This window comes from Hippopotamus amphibius, chromosome 11 (genome assembly GCF_030028045.1).
Source record: "Hippopotamus amphibius kiboko isolate mHipAmp2 chromosome 11, mHipAmp2.hap2, whole genome shotgun sequence".
Classification (NCBI taxonomy): Eukaryota; Metazoa; Chordata; class Mammalia; order Artiodactyla; family Hippopotamidae; genus Hippopotamus; species Hippopotamus amphibius.
Window position 1 is genome coordinate 21,082,090 of NC_080196.1, and position 16,059 is coordinate 21,098,148.

The window sequence follows — 16,059 nt, forward strand, 5'->3', positions numbered from 1 at the left end:
TCCTCAGCGTTTCCGCCTGTTTGTACGGGTCGTTTCTCAGCCTGCCACGTGATTCCTGTCACTCCCTGCTAAACCTACAGATGTAGTCGTGGCCGAGTGGTTAAGGCGATGGACTAGAAATCCATTGGGGTCTCCCCGCGCAGGTTCGAATCCTGCCGACTACGGGAAGGTTTTTCAAAAACCTGCCTGAATTTATATTTACCTCTTCACCTGATCGGTTTGACAATCTGAAAGGAACTCGCTAACCATTTCTCACCACTATACCGCAGACTTTTAGACTAAATTTGTCCTGCTCCGGCCCGGCCCTCACACAAAACGCACGCAGCTCCTGTCCTGGGATGATTTAAAACGACAATAACAACAACAAAAACCCCAAGCCTTTTTTTGAGCCAAACGCTCAAACCCCGATCTCATATTTTCTTGTCCACGAAATTACGCCCTTTTTGAGAGAAACACACAAAAATATATCTCGCTTAGAAAAGCACACTTCATGAAATCCTGACACTGCCCCGTTTGCAGGGAGTCGAATCTGAGATATTCCATTTAAGATTCTAGTAAGAATCGTCACACCAGCAAGCAAACCAACATTGTCTCGCTGCATTACCCAGCCCAGGAGCCTGTGATACAGGCGACACGAGAAGGACTCCTCACGAGGTGCTTTTTCTTTATTACGATGGTGTGTACGTTTGTATGTTACCTGCAATTCAGGGGCTCGGTTCCCAGACAGGATATTTAAATCTTGCTGAATTTTGTGGCTCTGACGAACTGTTCTTGTTCCTCCACTCAAAGTTAAGTTTCCTCTTCTTTTAACTTATTTTTTTCAAGACAACCAAATGTAATGGAAAAGAAGCGAGCAGAATAAATCATGTGATGAGTAACAAAGGAAAATCGTAACTTGACGGGAGAAACTTGACAGACAGACATCTCCTTAATCAATTGATCATAGCTAGTATTTCGACTATTAGGACATTCAACATCATGTGCCTCTGTATATGATGAAGTGCAAAGGACACAACCTCACTAGTATGGTATTTATGCTAAAAACGCATTATCTGAATTTAACTTTCAGGAAACATCAGGTAAATTCAAATTGAGAGGGCATTCTACAAAATATCTGAGCTGATTTTTCAAAACGTCAATGAAATGAAAAACAAAGTAAGACTGAGGAACTCAATCCAGATTAAAGGACTAAAGAGACATACATGTCAACTGAATGCAACGTATGTTCCTTGTAAAGGATTTGCACAATTGGCAAAACATTAACAAGGTCTGTAGACTGAGTTTCAACGCTGATTTTATAATTATTCCATGGTTAGGAAAGAGAAAGTCCCTGTTTTTAGAAAACACATAATGAAGTATTTAAGAGTAAAGGGACACCTTGTCTAAAATTCACTGTTAATTGTTAAGAAAAAAGTTATACATATGTAAATCTGTCTATATTTATCTATCAAGAAAAATAAAGCACGTGGTATGTTTTTAACACTTGGTGAATCTAGGTAAATGATTTTTGAAAATTCTTTGTACTACCCTTGCAATTTTTTCCATAAATTTGAAATTACATCAAAATACAAAGTTAAAAAAAGGAAAAGAAATATATAGAACAATAATAAAAATACACTCATGGAAATTAAAGCCCAAATGCAATTTGAACATTAGCTGTAACATAAGTGATAAGGAAATTATTAAATATAATATTAGACCTGATGGAAGAACAGTATGCAAAATTATATAGTAAGCAAGGCAATAAACATTATTTTTAATAATGACTGATATTTAAGATATAGGTACAAGATGGAAGTATTACACAGCAGTATTGTGCATGGTTGGAGGATGTGAATATAATAAAATCATTTTGGAGTCTAATGATTTTGTATCAGGTGAAAATGAAAAGTGCATTTAACAGCTGAGTGTTACATCAGCTTTTCTGTGACATCACCATCAGAGTTCATAATTAAGAAACACCTGTCTAGACTATAAAAAAAACCCTAAAAATTTAGTCAACGGTTTAATTTAAATATTATTACTGTTATGTTATTTAAATGTTAGTGTTTAGTACAAACTATTAGGTATAAAATAAGCTACAAGGATATATCATACATCATTGGGAATATAGCCAATGTTTTATAATAAGTATAAATGGAGTATAACCTTTAAAAATTGTGAATCACTCTGTTTTATATCTATAACATATAATATTGTACAGCAAGTATACTTCAATTTAAAAAAAATTAAATTAAAAAACAAAACAAAACATTAGTGGTTAAAATACTAAAAAGTGATACTGTGTAACAGAGTTAGTCACTAAATTATTTCTTCAGTCACTCTACTTCACATTTGAAATAATATGTAGATGTCCAGTTTCAGCTAAGCTTAAATATTATTTATCTGTGTTTCTTCTTTTCATTATAGACTATATACAAAATGTATGTATGTATAACAAGTGGAAATTAAAATTCATATATTCCGTTTGCAGCAAAAATGTAAAAGTCTAAGAATAAATCTAACAGAAGATGTGCAAGAAATCTATGTTAAAAACCACAAAATATGTGGGTGGAAATTAAATGGAGGAAAATACTACGTTTATTTTTCTGGAAGACTCAATTTTGTCAAAATGACAACTATTTCCAAATTGATCAATAGGTTCCATGAAATCCCAATCAGCCTCCAAACATGTATTTTATGGAAGTTAATTCAGAGTTTCAAAAACACATTTGGAAATGTAGAACAACTTGAAAAACAAGAAAATATTGATGATAGCAAAATTGAAGGAATTACACAATAAATATACATCAAGAGATATGTAATTGCTTATAAATGTACAGTAATTAAAATGGTAAGTTATTGGTTATTATATATAAGTAAATACCAAAACATTATCTTCATCTCTGTATCAACTTGCCAGGTTGAACTGCATTCCCCAGAATTCCTTTTTCTGTGTGTTTCTGGTAGGATGGTCCCCAAGGGATAGTTTTGTAGGAAATTTGGAGGTAGAAAGTCAAGTAGAAGCCATTTTGTGGCTCACATTAACTCATCTGCTGACTTGTCATGGTGCGGCAGTTGGGCCTGCAGCTGCCCCACCTTCCCCTGGATCCTCCTTCACCCTCCTCCTTTCCTGAACCAAATGTGTGTGTTTAGCTCCAAATGAAGGGCTCTGGCTTCCACAGAACGCCTGCACCACCAAGATCAGGGGCAACCAGAGCTGACACAGATATCAGTCCATTGCATGGGGCTCCAGTTCATGCATGTGGGTTCCAGCTTGTTCTAAGCTTCCCCACCTTACAGTCATCTTCCCTTCTTGACAACCTTCTCTGTGGATTTCCAGCTTCAGCACTATAGAGACTATTTAACCAATCACTACAAACCTCATACATATACGAAAAGTATATATCCACCCCAGTGGTTCTGCTTGTCTTATTGAACCCTGACTGAGATTTTTACTTTCATTTTTTTTGCTATTACAAACAATGCTGCAGTGGACATTGAAATCATGTAAATCACCAGCTATTTCTGCCGTTTCCAAGTAGGTCAAAGTGGTGATCTCGCACAAGCTATCTAATCTCCCACTCTCTTCAATGTGCTTATGAGTGTCCAGGACTATTGGAAGACGAGCTGTTCAAAGGCAAGTGCTCAGTGGGGGCTGGAAGTTAAGATCTGACTCCATCTCAGAGTAAGCAAAGTTTGGTTCTAGTTGCAGACACTGGTAAGAGCCCAAGGTCAGACCACAGCCTAGTCTCCAGGTCCGGCAGACACTCGTTCAGAGTTTACTGAATTGACTTGATTGAAACACTGATGACCATGCACTGAGGACTCTCACACAAGCGTTCTCGATTGAGTAGGCGGCATGAGAGGTTGGCCTTAAATTTTTTAAATCAAACGCTTGTTTTACCTGAAGGCTTGTATTCAACTCTCAAAATCTACTTTCTTGTATGCTAGGCAATAGTTTTGCTGGTTTCCCTCCTTGTCTATAATTTGGAGAAGATCAAAAAGAAGCGTGAGAGACTTATGTAGTCGTGGCCGAGTGGTTAAGGCGATGAACTAGAAATCCATTGGGGTCCCCCCGCGCAGGTTCGAATCCTGCCGACTACGAAAGTTACGTTATTTTTCCGCCTTAAAGTAGTTGGGAATTGCTCCGCGGAGAGAAATTTGAAACAAAACCACAGCCTTGCGAGATCTTAACTAAACTTGTTCTGTTCTTTGCCCAGGCCAAAACTCCACGGCTATGGGGGATGGAAGTTATTATTACTTCATTACTTTTTTATTAAAATTAAAGGTGCCTTAATAAGTAGAGCCCTAATCATTTTCCCGCCAGCAGAGGCCCCGCACCTTGAGTTCGGGGACACGTTGAGTTTCCCTGCCCTCCAAACTCTCTGGAAGGCTATATTTTTATGACAACTCTTTGTAGTTTTTCTTCCCCTATGGAAAAGAGCCCAGTTTCCTAGGTCACAGTCTCCGGTCAGTTAGCAGGGAGATTCCGGGGAATCAATGGTTCAACTGCTTTGGTCGCCTGGATTCGTTGTTTACATATCTAGCACGAGAAACCGTCAAAGAAACCGACGCCATCACTGTCAAAAGAGCAGGCTGTCCTGCTGGGCCTGCCGTTTCAGCTCCGGGGCGGAGGCGGGTGGAGCGAGAGGGCTGAGAGAAGGGCTGGAGCGACACTTGGTTGGTCGCGGAGGAGTCCAAGGTAATTCAGACTCAGATTTGCGGAAGGTAATGAACATAGTAGAACACAAAATCTGTCAGCTAAAAGAACACCTACAAGAGTACTTACATTTATTATATATCTTTGAGGGCGGAGACTCGATGTCTTCCTAGTTAGTATACTGGTGAGTATGCTTGTCTGTCACGCAGGAGACTGGGGTTCTATTCCCGCACGGGGAGATGGTGTCTTTATGTATCTCGTCACCTATTTTAGAATTCCCAGCGATAGTGTTGTCACTGCTTCGAATCAAGTATTACACTCCCTCCTTTAATATGACAGCTGCACAACTCACTCTGGTTAGCGATCTTCAGCAGGGGACCTCAGACTCTGCGGCAGTTGATGCGGGTTCTTCTGAATTCTAGAATGTTCTGCAATGGCCACTACTGGGCTCTGGGACTGAGAACTGAACTACACGGGGACCCTCCTGCCAGTTCTCAACTACCGCACCCTCCCAGCTTTCGTCGCTTCTAGTCCCGGCTGCTCTAATCAGAAAAACATTTCAGCGCAAGTATCAAAGCTACTTTAAGGCCCAGAGGGGAATCTAGCATTAAGTGACACAGGACTTAGAATGCCCATTGAGATTAATGAGATTATGGTTGTCTGGCACCTGCCTTCCATTTCCATGCAGGAAGAACTACTGAGGCCAAATGCCAAGGTCAAAAATCTCATGTTCAAGTCCTCCGGCCTCCGAGACATCAAACCCTGGAATGGTAATACGGACATGGCACAGCTGGGGGCTCATGTGTGCTCCATCCAGCAGAGCTGGCTGGCCTAGACAACTCCAGACTGGTACCCCTGGAAGCATATAAAATGTGTGGAGGAAGATGACAAAAAGTGAACACAGACTTGTGGGAAGAGGAGATTCCCAAGTTCCAGAAGCATGTGAAGAGTGTCAATATTGCTGCTTTCAACAAGATTTGAAGCGCCAGGTAATGTGCTTGTAATGCGCATCAGACTTTAGGAATTAAAGCTTTCTGAAAGGAAGGGGTGGGGAAAACTCAGGGATGGATAAGTAAACTAATGAAACAGAAGAATGCATCCTAAACAGACTCACTTATACTGTCACTTGATTTAAAACAAAGGCTATCCTGAAGTGCACTAGGGAAACACCATTCTTTTTTTTTTTTTTTTTTTTTTTTTTGATTTATCTAACTGAACTTTATTCCAAGATTGTCATGAATTTTTACTTTATAACAAATCATCCTACTTTGTTTTTTCTTGGTAGAGAATTCACATTTGCTAATTATTATTGATACAAAAATTTCAAAATTGCAATAGACTTTCTACTCTCAATTCTTGAAAGCTCTTTCTTTATGTGACAGGAAATGTTCAAAGGAAAAAAGATTAGTATGACAGGATGATATAGACTTTAGGAAGATGGAAAAATTGATTATTCATAATGACAACTACTTGGAGAAAAGATAAAATTGTTAATTACATTGTACAAAAGAACATTTGGTGAGCAGGGTTCATTATTTTTTAATGTTAAGCAACCTTTAGAGATATTATCCATGTAAGAATGTCAACTCTTCAAACCAATGGTGTTATGACAATTCTCACCAAATATACAAGGAGGAAGTCAAAAGTGATTTGCTTTTTAAGAAAGTTGTTGATAGAAGTTCACTGTATAAAGCTAAATGTTGCATTTGGAATTTTGATCACATCCCAGAGGATACTGCCTTAAAACAAAAAGTGTCACTAAACACTGAAATATATTATTTTTGGAATATGTGAAAGAACTTTCCTGATTATTTGGCATCAGAAGATTTCAAGTCCTATGATGTTACATCTAAAACTGTCATTCTCATAAATAAATCTTCATTGAGCATTGCTCTGTGCCAGCATACTGATGGAAACTGGCAACGTAAGATCCCTACCTTCAAGGAGTTTAATCTGATTCAAGGGGTAAAATATATAAATCAAAATTCAAATAAATTTCAATTATACTTATGCAAAGTGCCCAATGAATACTACAGGTAAGAAGTGCTATTGGGATTCAGTGAAGAGAGAAATTATTATCCTGTGGCAGTCAAAAAAGAATTTATAGGAAAAGGGAGAAATTTATCTGGACTGTAGGGAATGATAGGATGGCTAATAAATTAGGGAGTGCTACAGACTGTTTGTGTCCTCCCAAAAATCGTATGTTGAGGTCTAATGATGATATTTGGAGGTGGGACATTTAGGAGATAATTAGGTCATGAGGGCAAAACCCTCATTAATGGGATTAGCACCCCTATAAAAGAGACCCCTGAGCACTCCCTCGCTGCTACTGCCATGTGAGGACAGAGCCATCAATAGACCACAAAGCAAGCCCTCACCAGCACAGAATCTGACAGCACCTTGATCTTGGACTTCCCAGCCACCAGAACTGTGAGAAATATATTTGTGTTGTTTATAAGTCACTCAGTATATGGTATTCCATTGTAATAGCCCAAACTAAGACAGGGAGCATGACCAGGGGAGGATAGCATGAAGGGAGATACAAAGGAGAGGTTGTGTGTGGTGTGCTGGGGAGTGAGGCAGAAACACCATTCTTTTTAATAAATTGAAATTCAATAAATTGGTGGCTCAATTGCATATTATGGAAATAAATGAATCACAATGTACACAAAACTCAATCAGATGAAATGTATATTTAAACATGAAATAATGCTTCTGAAAGATAACAGGATAATATCTTCATGACTTTGCAGTATGCAAGAATTTGGAAAACAGAGCAAAAAGAGCAGTCACCACAAAAGAAAAGATATATTTATATATTAGACTTAAGCATTGGAAACTATTGTTCATTACTAGCCACCAATAAGCAAGTATGAGACAAGTCTTAGAGAAGATATTTGTCTTACATATGCCTAACAAAAAACTGTGTCCAGACTATAGATGCAGCTATAGATGCATTATTATGACTTTGTTAAATTAGCAATTGTTAAGTAGAGCACAGGGTGTCGGATGGTGAGTCAGTCAAGGTTCAACAACAGACCACAAGAGAAATTGAAATAAAGAAGTTTATTATTCACAGGTCCTGGAGGAAGTTCACTGAACTCTTCAAGGGGCCACATGGGGAGGTCAAGGCAGAGCACAGACAAGACAGAGCAATGGGACCTGGGGCACATGTTTTCATTAGGGTCCATGGGTGGAGTGCTTTGGGGTTCCCTGGCTAAGGCCAAATTGGTCAATTCAAACCAAAAGAGAGAGGTTTTGGTTAGCTCCAAAGGGGTCTAATCTAAGGGGTGCACAAGGGAATGGTCCTAGGAGGCAGGGGTGACTGTTGATCCCCAGGGCTGTTGGGGACATCATAACAGAAACTTACATTTTCTTGTGATTCTGTAGGCTGCTATCTAGGGCAAGGGCTTGCATGATGAGGCTAGTATCAGTTCAAGGTCCCTGCAGACCACTTGGCCAGGCAAATTGATGCTAAGGCAGTACCATGGAGCAGGTTAGTTAAACTCTTTGCAAGTATAAATATAGATAAACTGGAATAAGGAAAATAAATACAGAAAGGATAGATGATCCATTAGAAAAATGGGTAAAAGAGTTCCGCAGGTCCTTCACATAAAAATATATCAAAATAACCAATAAACATATGAAAGGGTGGTCATCATTAGCCATCAGAAAAAGTGAAAAGTAAAACAGATTCCACTACTTTCTTAGTTAGAGTTTATGAGAGAAACAAAACCAATAGAATGTGTGAAGGAGAATTATTTTGAGGAATTGGCTCATGTGATTGTGGAGTCTGGCAAGTCTAAAATCTGCACAGTGGGCAGCAAGCTGGTGACCCAGGAAGAGCTGATGCTGCAGTTCAAGTCTGAAGGCTGACTTGCGGCAGAATTCCCTGTTACCAGTGAGGCCAGTCTTTTTATTTTTGCAGTTGAATGAGGCCCACCCATGTTATGGAGGGCAATGTGCTTTACTCAGAGTTCACTAACTTAAATGTTAATCTCATCCAAAACACCCTCATGGAAACATCACAGAAACGCAGAATAATGGTTGACTACATATCTGGGCACTGTGGCCCAACAGGTTGACACATAAAATTAACCATCACAAATGTTTACCTAATAGAGGGGTTTTAAAAAAGTAACAAAAGACAGATAGTATCAAGCATTATCAAGGATGTGGAACAACTGGACTCTCTCATTCATGGGAATGTAAATTGCTTCAATCACTTGCAAAAGTGTTTTGGCATCATATATCATATACTAAAGCATGAACATACATGATTACTGTGACTCTGCAATTTCATCCATAAGTGTCTCCATCCAGCAAAAATCCTTATTTGTATTCACTGAAAAACATATATATAAGAATATTCATGGCAACTCTATTTATAATAGGCAAAACTGGAAACAATCCAAGTGCTTTTGTAGAGGAGGTGGACTTCAGAAACTCCTTGACATCTGGGACTGATTTTGAAGAGTGGAGATGGTACAAAGATGCCTGTCACAACAAGGGCTTCCGTGACCAAGGAAGCTCAGAATAAAAGTGTCCAGGAGGGGTGAGGACATTCCTGTATTTGGCACCCTGCTGGCTTCTCTTCTGCTCCATCCCTTCCATCTCCTAGCCTTCTTCCTTCTCCTCTTCCTCCCTACCCCCTCTTTTTTCTCCTTCTTTTTGTTTTTCCACATATTCTCTGCTCCTACCTGGACCTTTTCTTTCCCCCTTTTCTGCATGGGATTCAGTTTCTGAATTCATATTTTATTTCTTGAATTGACTGTAAAGCCCAGATAAATGTTCACAACCACATTTAAGAAAGTGGCTAAAAAAAGAAAAAATAAATAAAAAATAAAAAAAAAACAGGCAGAAGATCTAAGTAGACATTTCTTCAAAGAAGACATACAGATGGCCAAAAAGCACATGAAAAGATGCTCAATGTCACTAATTATCAGAGAAATGCAATCAAAACTGCAATGAGGTATCACCCCACATGGGTCAGAATGGCTATCATCAAAAAGTCTACGAATAAATGCTGGAGGGGGTATGGAGAAAAAGGAACCTCCTACACTGTTGGTGGGAATGTAAATTGGTATAGCCACTATGGAGAACAGTATGGAGGTTCCTTTCAAAACTAAAAATAGAACTACCATATGATCCAGCAATCCCACTCCTGGGCACATATCTGGAGAAACCCATAATCCGAAAGGTTACATGCACCCCAATGTTCATTGCAGCACCATTTACAATAGCCAAGACATGGAAACAACTTAAATGTCCATTGACAGATGAATGGATAAAGAAGATATGGTACATATATACAACAGAACATTACTCAGCCATAAAAAAGAATGAAATACCATTTGCAGCAACATAGATGGACCTAGAGATTATTATACTAAATTATCATACTAAATGAAGTCAGACAAAGACAAATATTATATCGCTTATATGTGGAATATTAAAAGGTACAGAGGAATTATTTACAAAACAAATAGAGGCACAGATGTAGAAAACAGACTTATGGTTACCAGGGGGGAAGGGGGAGGGATACATTGGGAGATTGGGATTGACATATACACTATTATATATAAAATAGATAACTAATAAGGATCTACTGTATAGCACAGGGAACTCTACTCACTTTGCTGTACAGCAGAAACTAACAACATTGTGAATCAACTATACTCCAATGAAAGTTTTTTTAAAAGTCGGTGGTTCAGATATCATTTTACTGTGCAGTGTTAAGTCAATCCTCAGTTTCTTCATGTTTAAAATGGTGCTAATATTGGCTACCTGATAGGATTATATTGGTGATTAAGTGAGATAATCCATGCAATGCCAATTCAGTGCCTGGGGCTTAGTAAGGGTTCAAAAATCGTAGCTGGTAGAATAGATACTGTTTTTATAAATTTTTAGTTCCCTGAGATAGTAGCAGTGAAAGCACCTCCACTCTAGGAGAGGATGGAATCTGATTTTGATGCTGAAAGAATCCAAGTTGGCATGACCTGTAAATGAGGAAAAAGGAGTGGCCTTCCCCAAATCAGGATTTGATATTATGTTCACACCTTAGCAGATTTACTCCTTTCGAGACTGATTATCAACATTTCCGGAGGGCGGGTTATTTGCCCCAAGGGAAATAGGCTACTGGCAACTGAGGGTGAACAAGATTACAGAGCAGTTTCTGTTGATTTTGGCATGAAACTGTGCAAAGCAGCTTGGAGAACCCTTTCGGGGTGCCGCTAAAACCGTAGTCGGCAGGACTCGAACCTGCGCGGGGAACCCCCAATGGATTTCAAGTCCATCGCCTTAACCACTCGGCCACGACTACCTGCAATCTCTCAATAACGACTTTGAAGGTACTGCCAGCGGCGTGCCATTTAATCACTGAACCAAAACATAGTGAAAACTGTTTTGGTATATAACTATTAGGTCGGGTAACAAAGAATTTCCTGTGTCCATTCAGGCCTTCTCCTGCTTGGATGAAATAAATTATTCACGACAAATTGAAATTCAGCAGAGGAAGATGGAATTCAAAGAATCATTCTGAGACAAGAGATTCGAATTTTCAATGAGCTAGAACTGAGGGTGGTCCTAGTAGCCTCACACCTGTAAGTGCCGATGGGACTGGAAACAAGCTGAAAGAAATTTGGGGAAATCTGAAATCGTGGATTCAGTCGCGTTTGCTTTCTGCGTTAAACACTAAAACAGAAATATCTTCAATGGCCTTCAACTGCTTTGACCTTTCCCTGCCTTTAAAGAACTATTTAAAACCGAACTGAACCAGGTGCGGGGTGGGAGAGGTGGGAAGAGTCCAGGAGCTGAAGAAAAAGATGCTGGGAAGATCTCCAGCCCCTCAGGAAAAGTTCACTCCTTTTCGCCTTCCCCAGAGAGGAAAGCCCGTAGCTCAGGAGCCTCATGAATAGGGAGAAGCAGCCTGAGAACTTTCTCTATCTCTCTTAACACCCAAGATCGTGAATGCCAGACTAAATCTAGTTGTAATAGTAGGATTGTTTCTGGGTTTAGAGACTTGATTCAGTGAAACATTGTAAAACTGGGTTCTTCACCCCCCCCCCTCTTTTTTAATGGGGAATTTAGGACTATAGGATTGAGCTCTGAGAATTGAAATACTTTGCCAAAAGCACCATCAGGTAGATTCAGACAGACTTTCAGATACAAACAGGAGAATGCCTTTCATGGCTGAGGCCCTCAAACTCTCTCACAGGTAAAGTTCTTCCATATCTGTTGTCATTTAGGGCAAGCAAATAGACACTTGTTCCTGTAGTGGGGCGAATTGTGTCACCCAATAAGATATGTTGAAATCCTAATTCGAAATACCTGTGATTGCCAATGCAATCAAGTTAAGATGAGGTCATACTGGATTAGGGTGGGCCCTAAATCCAATGATAGTGTCCTTGTAAGGAGAGGGAGATTTGAAACATACAGAAAAACAGACACACAGGGACAAAGGCCATGTGAGAGGGAGGCAGAGATTGGAAACATGCAGCTGCAAACCAAGGAACTACAAGGATTTTCAGCAACCAACAGAAGCTAGGGAGAGCCATGAAACAGATCTGCCTGCAGACCCTCTAGAACCAAACTTGCAGACACCTTGAATTTGGATTTCTGGCCTCTGGAACTGTGAAAGAATGTTACTGCTGTTTTAAGCCACCCACTTTATGGTAATTTGTTCAGACAGCCCTAGGACACTAACACTGCTTTCCTCCCCTTATGCTTGGAACAAGATCCTTCCTTCCACCTTAGCACTTCTAAATACCACAGAGAGGCTCAAGCAAATAGTTACTCCCTTTCATATGGTAAACTCATTTTGGAGAAGACTCTCCTAGAGAGGTAATCCATCTAAAGGAAATCATTTATGTGCAAAGACATTTATGATACTTTTTGTTACAATAAAATAAACATTTTCAACAATGGGAAGGGGGATGATTATATAACTTGGGTTATATACACCGAAGAATATTACCAAGCCATTAAAAACAGTATTTTGTAAGAAATTTTGAATAGCTCAGGGAAGAAGCCCAAGATATAATGTTAAATGAAAAGTGTAGGATAAAAAAAAGTATGTGCTATATGACCTTAATTACGTAAAAATTTTGAGGGTGGGAGAAAATACACCAAAGTGTTGCTAGTGTGGTTTCTGGGTTGTGCAATTGTGGGTTATTTTTTTTTCCTTTGTTTTTCTATGATGTGAAGCAGACATCATTACTCAAGTTTTAAAAGTAAAGAAGCAGAAATAGTGATTTAATTGCTGGAACAAGAAAAATGTAGCCTCTAGTTATGACTTTCATATTATTCTGCAATCAAACATTTAGCTCAAGTGGGCATTTTCCAAAGGGACTACTGTTTTCTATGGTGGTAAAACTCAGGACTTTATCTTTGCTTTCTTATGGTGCTTGTAAGTTAACAATAAAAGTAATTAAAAGAGGTGTAATCCCATGGTGATGAAAAGAGCATGAGAGAAAATGACAGATGGTAAGAAATATTGTTTGCTTCCCAAATTTCAGTAGCTTGATGCAGTTGAAATTTATTCCTTACCATATCAGTCAATTGATTTTTGAGTCAGCAAAGAAAAGGGAACCCATTTTTGCATTTGTGGTGATTCAGGGACCCAGGCTTCTTCCACCTTAAGGATCTGCTATCCCCTAAGGCTTGAGAAAGTCATGCTTCTTAAAAGTCTAGAGGAAAACATTACTTTTGCATTCATAATCCATTTATTATGACTAATCACACAGCCACACTGAGATGTAAGTTGTCTTGATAGATACAGATGCTCCCTGGGTAGCTTATTCCCATCAACAACTCTGTACTATGGCAGATGGAACATGAATTTAGGTGAATACTACAATTACCAACAATATTTGGGAGGCAGAAAGAAGTTGGATAAATAGTAATTGAATTAGCAGAGTGAATAAACCTGAAACCTTACTGTCTGCAAGGTGGACAGCTAAAAATTATAACATTATTAAAGTTATTAACATCCGTAAAGGATATTACAGATCCATGGAAAGGCTATTAGGAATTGAAAAAACCATGTAACCTTAGGCTTATTAGTCTGGGTTGCCCCTCCCTCACAGAGATCAAACACAAGACTTTTATTTTAGGGCAAAAATGCTTTAAGATGCTCTTGACTTACAGAGACTAGGCACAGCTGAAGGTGGAGGTGAGCAGCCATACTGAATACTGGGGGATTGAATGAAAGGCTCTCTGGGAGACCCCCAGCTCCCTTTCTGTATTCGTTTCAGAAAGCATGGAGAGCTAACCTTACATAACCTCTGATTCTAAACATTTAGAAGGTTAAAGGATTACTCTCTGAGAAAACTGTCATGGAAAAACTGAACCACAGATATGAACATATCAGGTGTTCGGATTGCAATGGTCTGTCATATACAATCATTCTAGAATGCGTCCATCTATTGCTATATCAGGCTCATAGTACCAATTAGGTTTTTGGGTCTACTTCTTAAATAGGATTGGACTGCTAAGGGCCATCAGAAATCTGAGTAAAGATATATACCAAAGCAAAAAAAAAAAAAAAGGAGAGAGAGAAGAACCTGGTGGAAATAGAGATCAGTAAGTAACAGAAGGGAAAAAAGTATTATTAATTTTTTTCAGAGAAATAAGAGATCATTTTGCATCTATGGGATAGTAACAGGAAGCTATTATTCTTGAAAGAGCATCAAGAGAACAAGAACTTTTGAAATTTAAAAAAAAACCATGATGATAGGAAAAAATTTAATAGAAGCGTTGGAAGATAAAGTTGGAATTTTTTTCCCATAAAAAGGAAGAGAAAAGAAAGATGGAAAATAGGAGAATAGAAGATAAGAAAATTAAAAGGTCATTCTAGGAAGTCTAACAACATTTCCAGAAAAGACAACAGAGAAAATAAAGGGGTGACAATTACTTATGAATGAAAAAAAAATTCCCCGAACATAAAAGATCCACCTGTTGTTCCACACAATAAACAAAAAAGACCAAGAGTATACTCGAGCGTCTATTTAAAAATGGCGTTTAACTTCATCATCACAGTGATATCTAGGAGTCATGCTCACCAAATTCTAAGATAAAATGATTTCCACTCTAGAAATCTCTACCTGACCAAACTAAACCATTTATGTAGTTAGAATAAATATCTTTTCAAAAATGCATTATATTTGGTGGTGGGAGGGGATAACCAGGAAACAAAAACCTCATGAGGACTTAAATCTGAGTGTCTCTAATGCAGGGAAATCAGAACCCAGGGGGTGAGATCACATTCTGGCAAGCAGGCCTGTCTGGCAGGATCTGGAGTCGTGGAAGAGACACAACTGCTGTTGCCAGGTGGTGTTACATGAGGCAGTGAGGCAGTTACGGTGCGGCCTCTTCAAAGTGGAAGTATTGCCTTCCATATATCAGACATCTTTATGCAACACAGATTGTCTTGGCTGAATGCTGATATTTCTCCAGGGCTCTTGTTAGGAAGGTTGAAATCCGGACAGCTACGATTATTTACCCTTAGTAAAGACGTTTGCTTTTCTCCTCAACCCTTCTGGTTGACCATCTGGAACCTTCCGTCTCCTGCCTTTTCCCTACCCTGTTGGGGAGGCAATGAACAGCCCTGGACACGTCACGTCCCCTGCTTGACATCAGGAAAAGTTCACTGCTTAGGAGTTTGGGAGCGTCTCATAGCTGCTTCTGGTAAAAGAGGCAGGTCGCAGCTTTTTCCAGTGAGAACCGTTACAAAACCCTGCTTTAAAAAGATTCACGCTTTTTTATCGTGCTTTACCCTTTGGTCTCCACGAGGTGGAAGCTTTCCGAGAAGCAGAAGCATCTCTTTGCATCCCGCTTTCCGCCCCCTGGGCAACGCCCCACAGGGCCAGGACTGGTTGGTACACCACGTCAAATGAAGTCATCCACAATTTCTATGTCACAAAATTCCAAGAGCGTCCCTTGTGTTTGAAGAAGAGAACTCGGGATAAACACTCGGGAAGCAGCGGGCCCCGCCGTTTCTCCAAAAACGCAAGCGGGAGCGCGGCTCGGCGGATGCGGTGTTGGAGCCGCCGGCCTCTGCCTCTGGGCTGCTTGGCCGACTGCGGCCGAGCGGAGAGCGTCCCCGCGAGCTGCAGAAAAGGCAGAGGGGTGCGAAAAAGCACGGACCTACCGTATCTATCTCTAGAAACCGATTTGCTCTTGGGTTTTGCACTAGGAGCCCTGTGCGCTCAAGAAAAGGGACGTGTGCAATGGAGACAGATAGCGAAAACAAGGATGCGAATTTCGGCTTTTCATAGGACTTCTTAATTTCAGAACTGAAGCTATACCGTATCAGGAAGCAGTGCTGTAGCAGATAAGAATTGTGGGGTTCCATGGTGTAATGGTTAGCACTCTGGACTCTGAATCCAGCGATCCGAGTTCAAATCTCGGTGGAACCT

At 39.7% G+C, this 16,059-nt stretch overlaps 4 non-coding genes across 4 annotated transcripts; 3 read left to right on the forward strand and 1 right to left on the reverse strand.

Moving 5' to 3' along the window:
- The first annotated feature begins 82 nt into the window (after window positions 1-82).
- TRNAS-AGA (transfer RNA serine (anticodon AGA)) lies at window positions 83-164 on the forward strand. Its single transcript has one exon. It is a non-coding gene; the product is annotated as a tRNA-Ser (tRNA).
- Window positions 165-4,004: 3,840 nt separating this feature from the next.
- Window positions 4,005-4,086, forward strand: TRNAS-AGA (transfer RNA serine (anticodon AGA)). Its single transcript has one exon. It is a non-coding gene; the product is annotated as a tRNA-Ser (tRNA).
- Window positions 4,087-10,882: 6,796 nt separating this feature from the next.
- Window positions 10,883-10,964, reverse strand: TRNAS-UGA (transfer RNA serine (anticodon UGA)). The gene has a single exon. It is a non-coding gene; the product is annotated as a tRNA-Ser (tRNA).
- A 5,023-nt stretch (window positions 10,965-15,987) lies between these two features.
- Window positions 15,988-16,059, forward strand: TRNAQ-CUG (transfer RNA glutamine (anticodon CUG)). Its single transcript has one exon. It is a non-coding gene; the product is annotated as a tRNA-Gln (tRNA).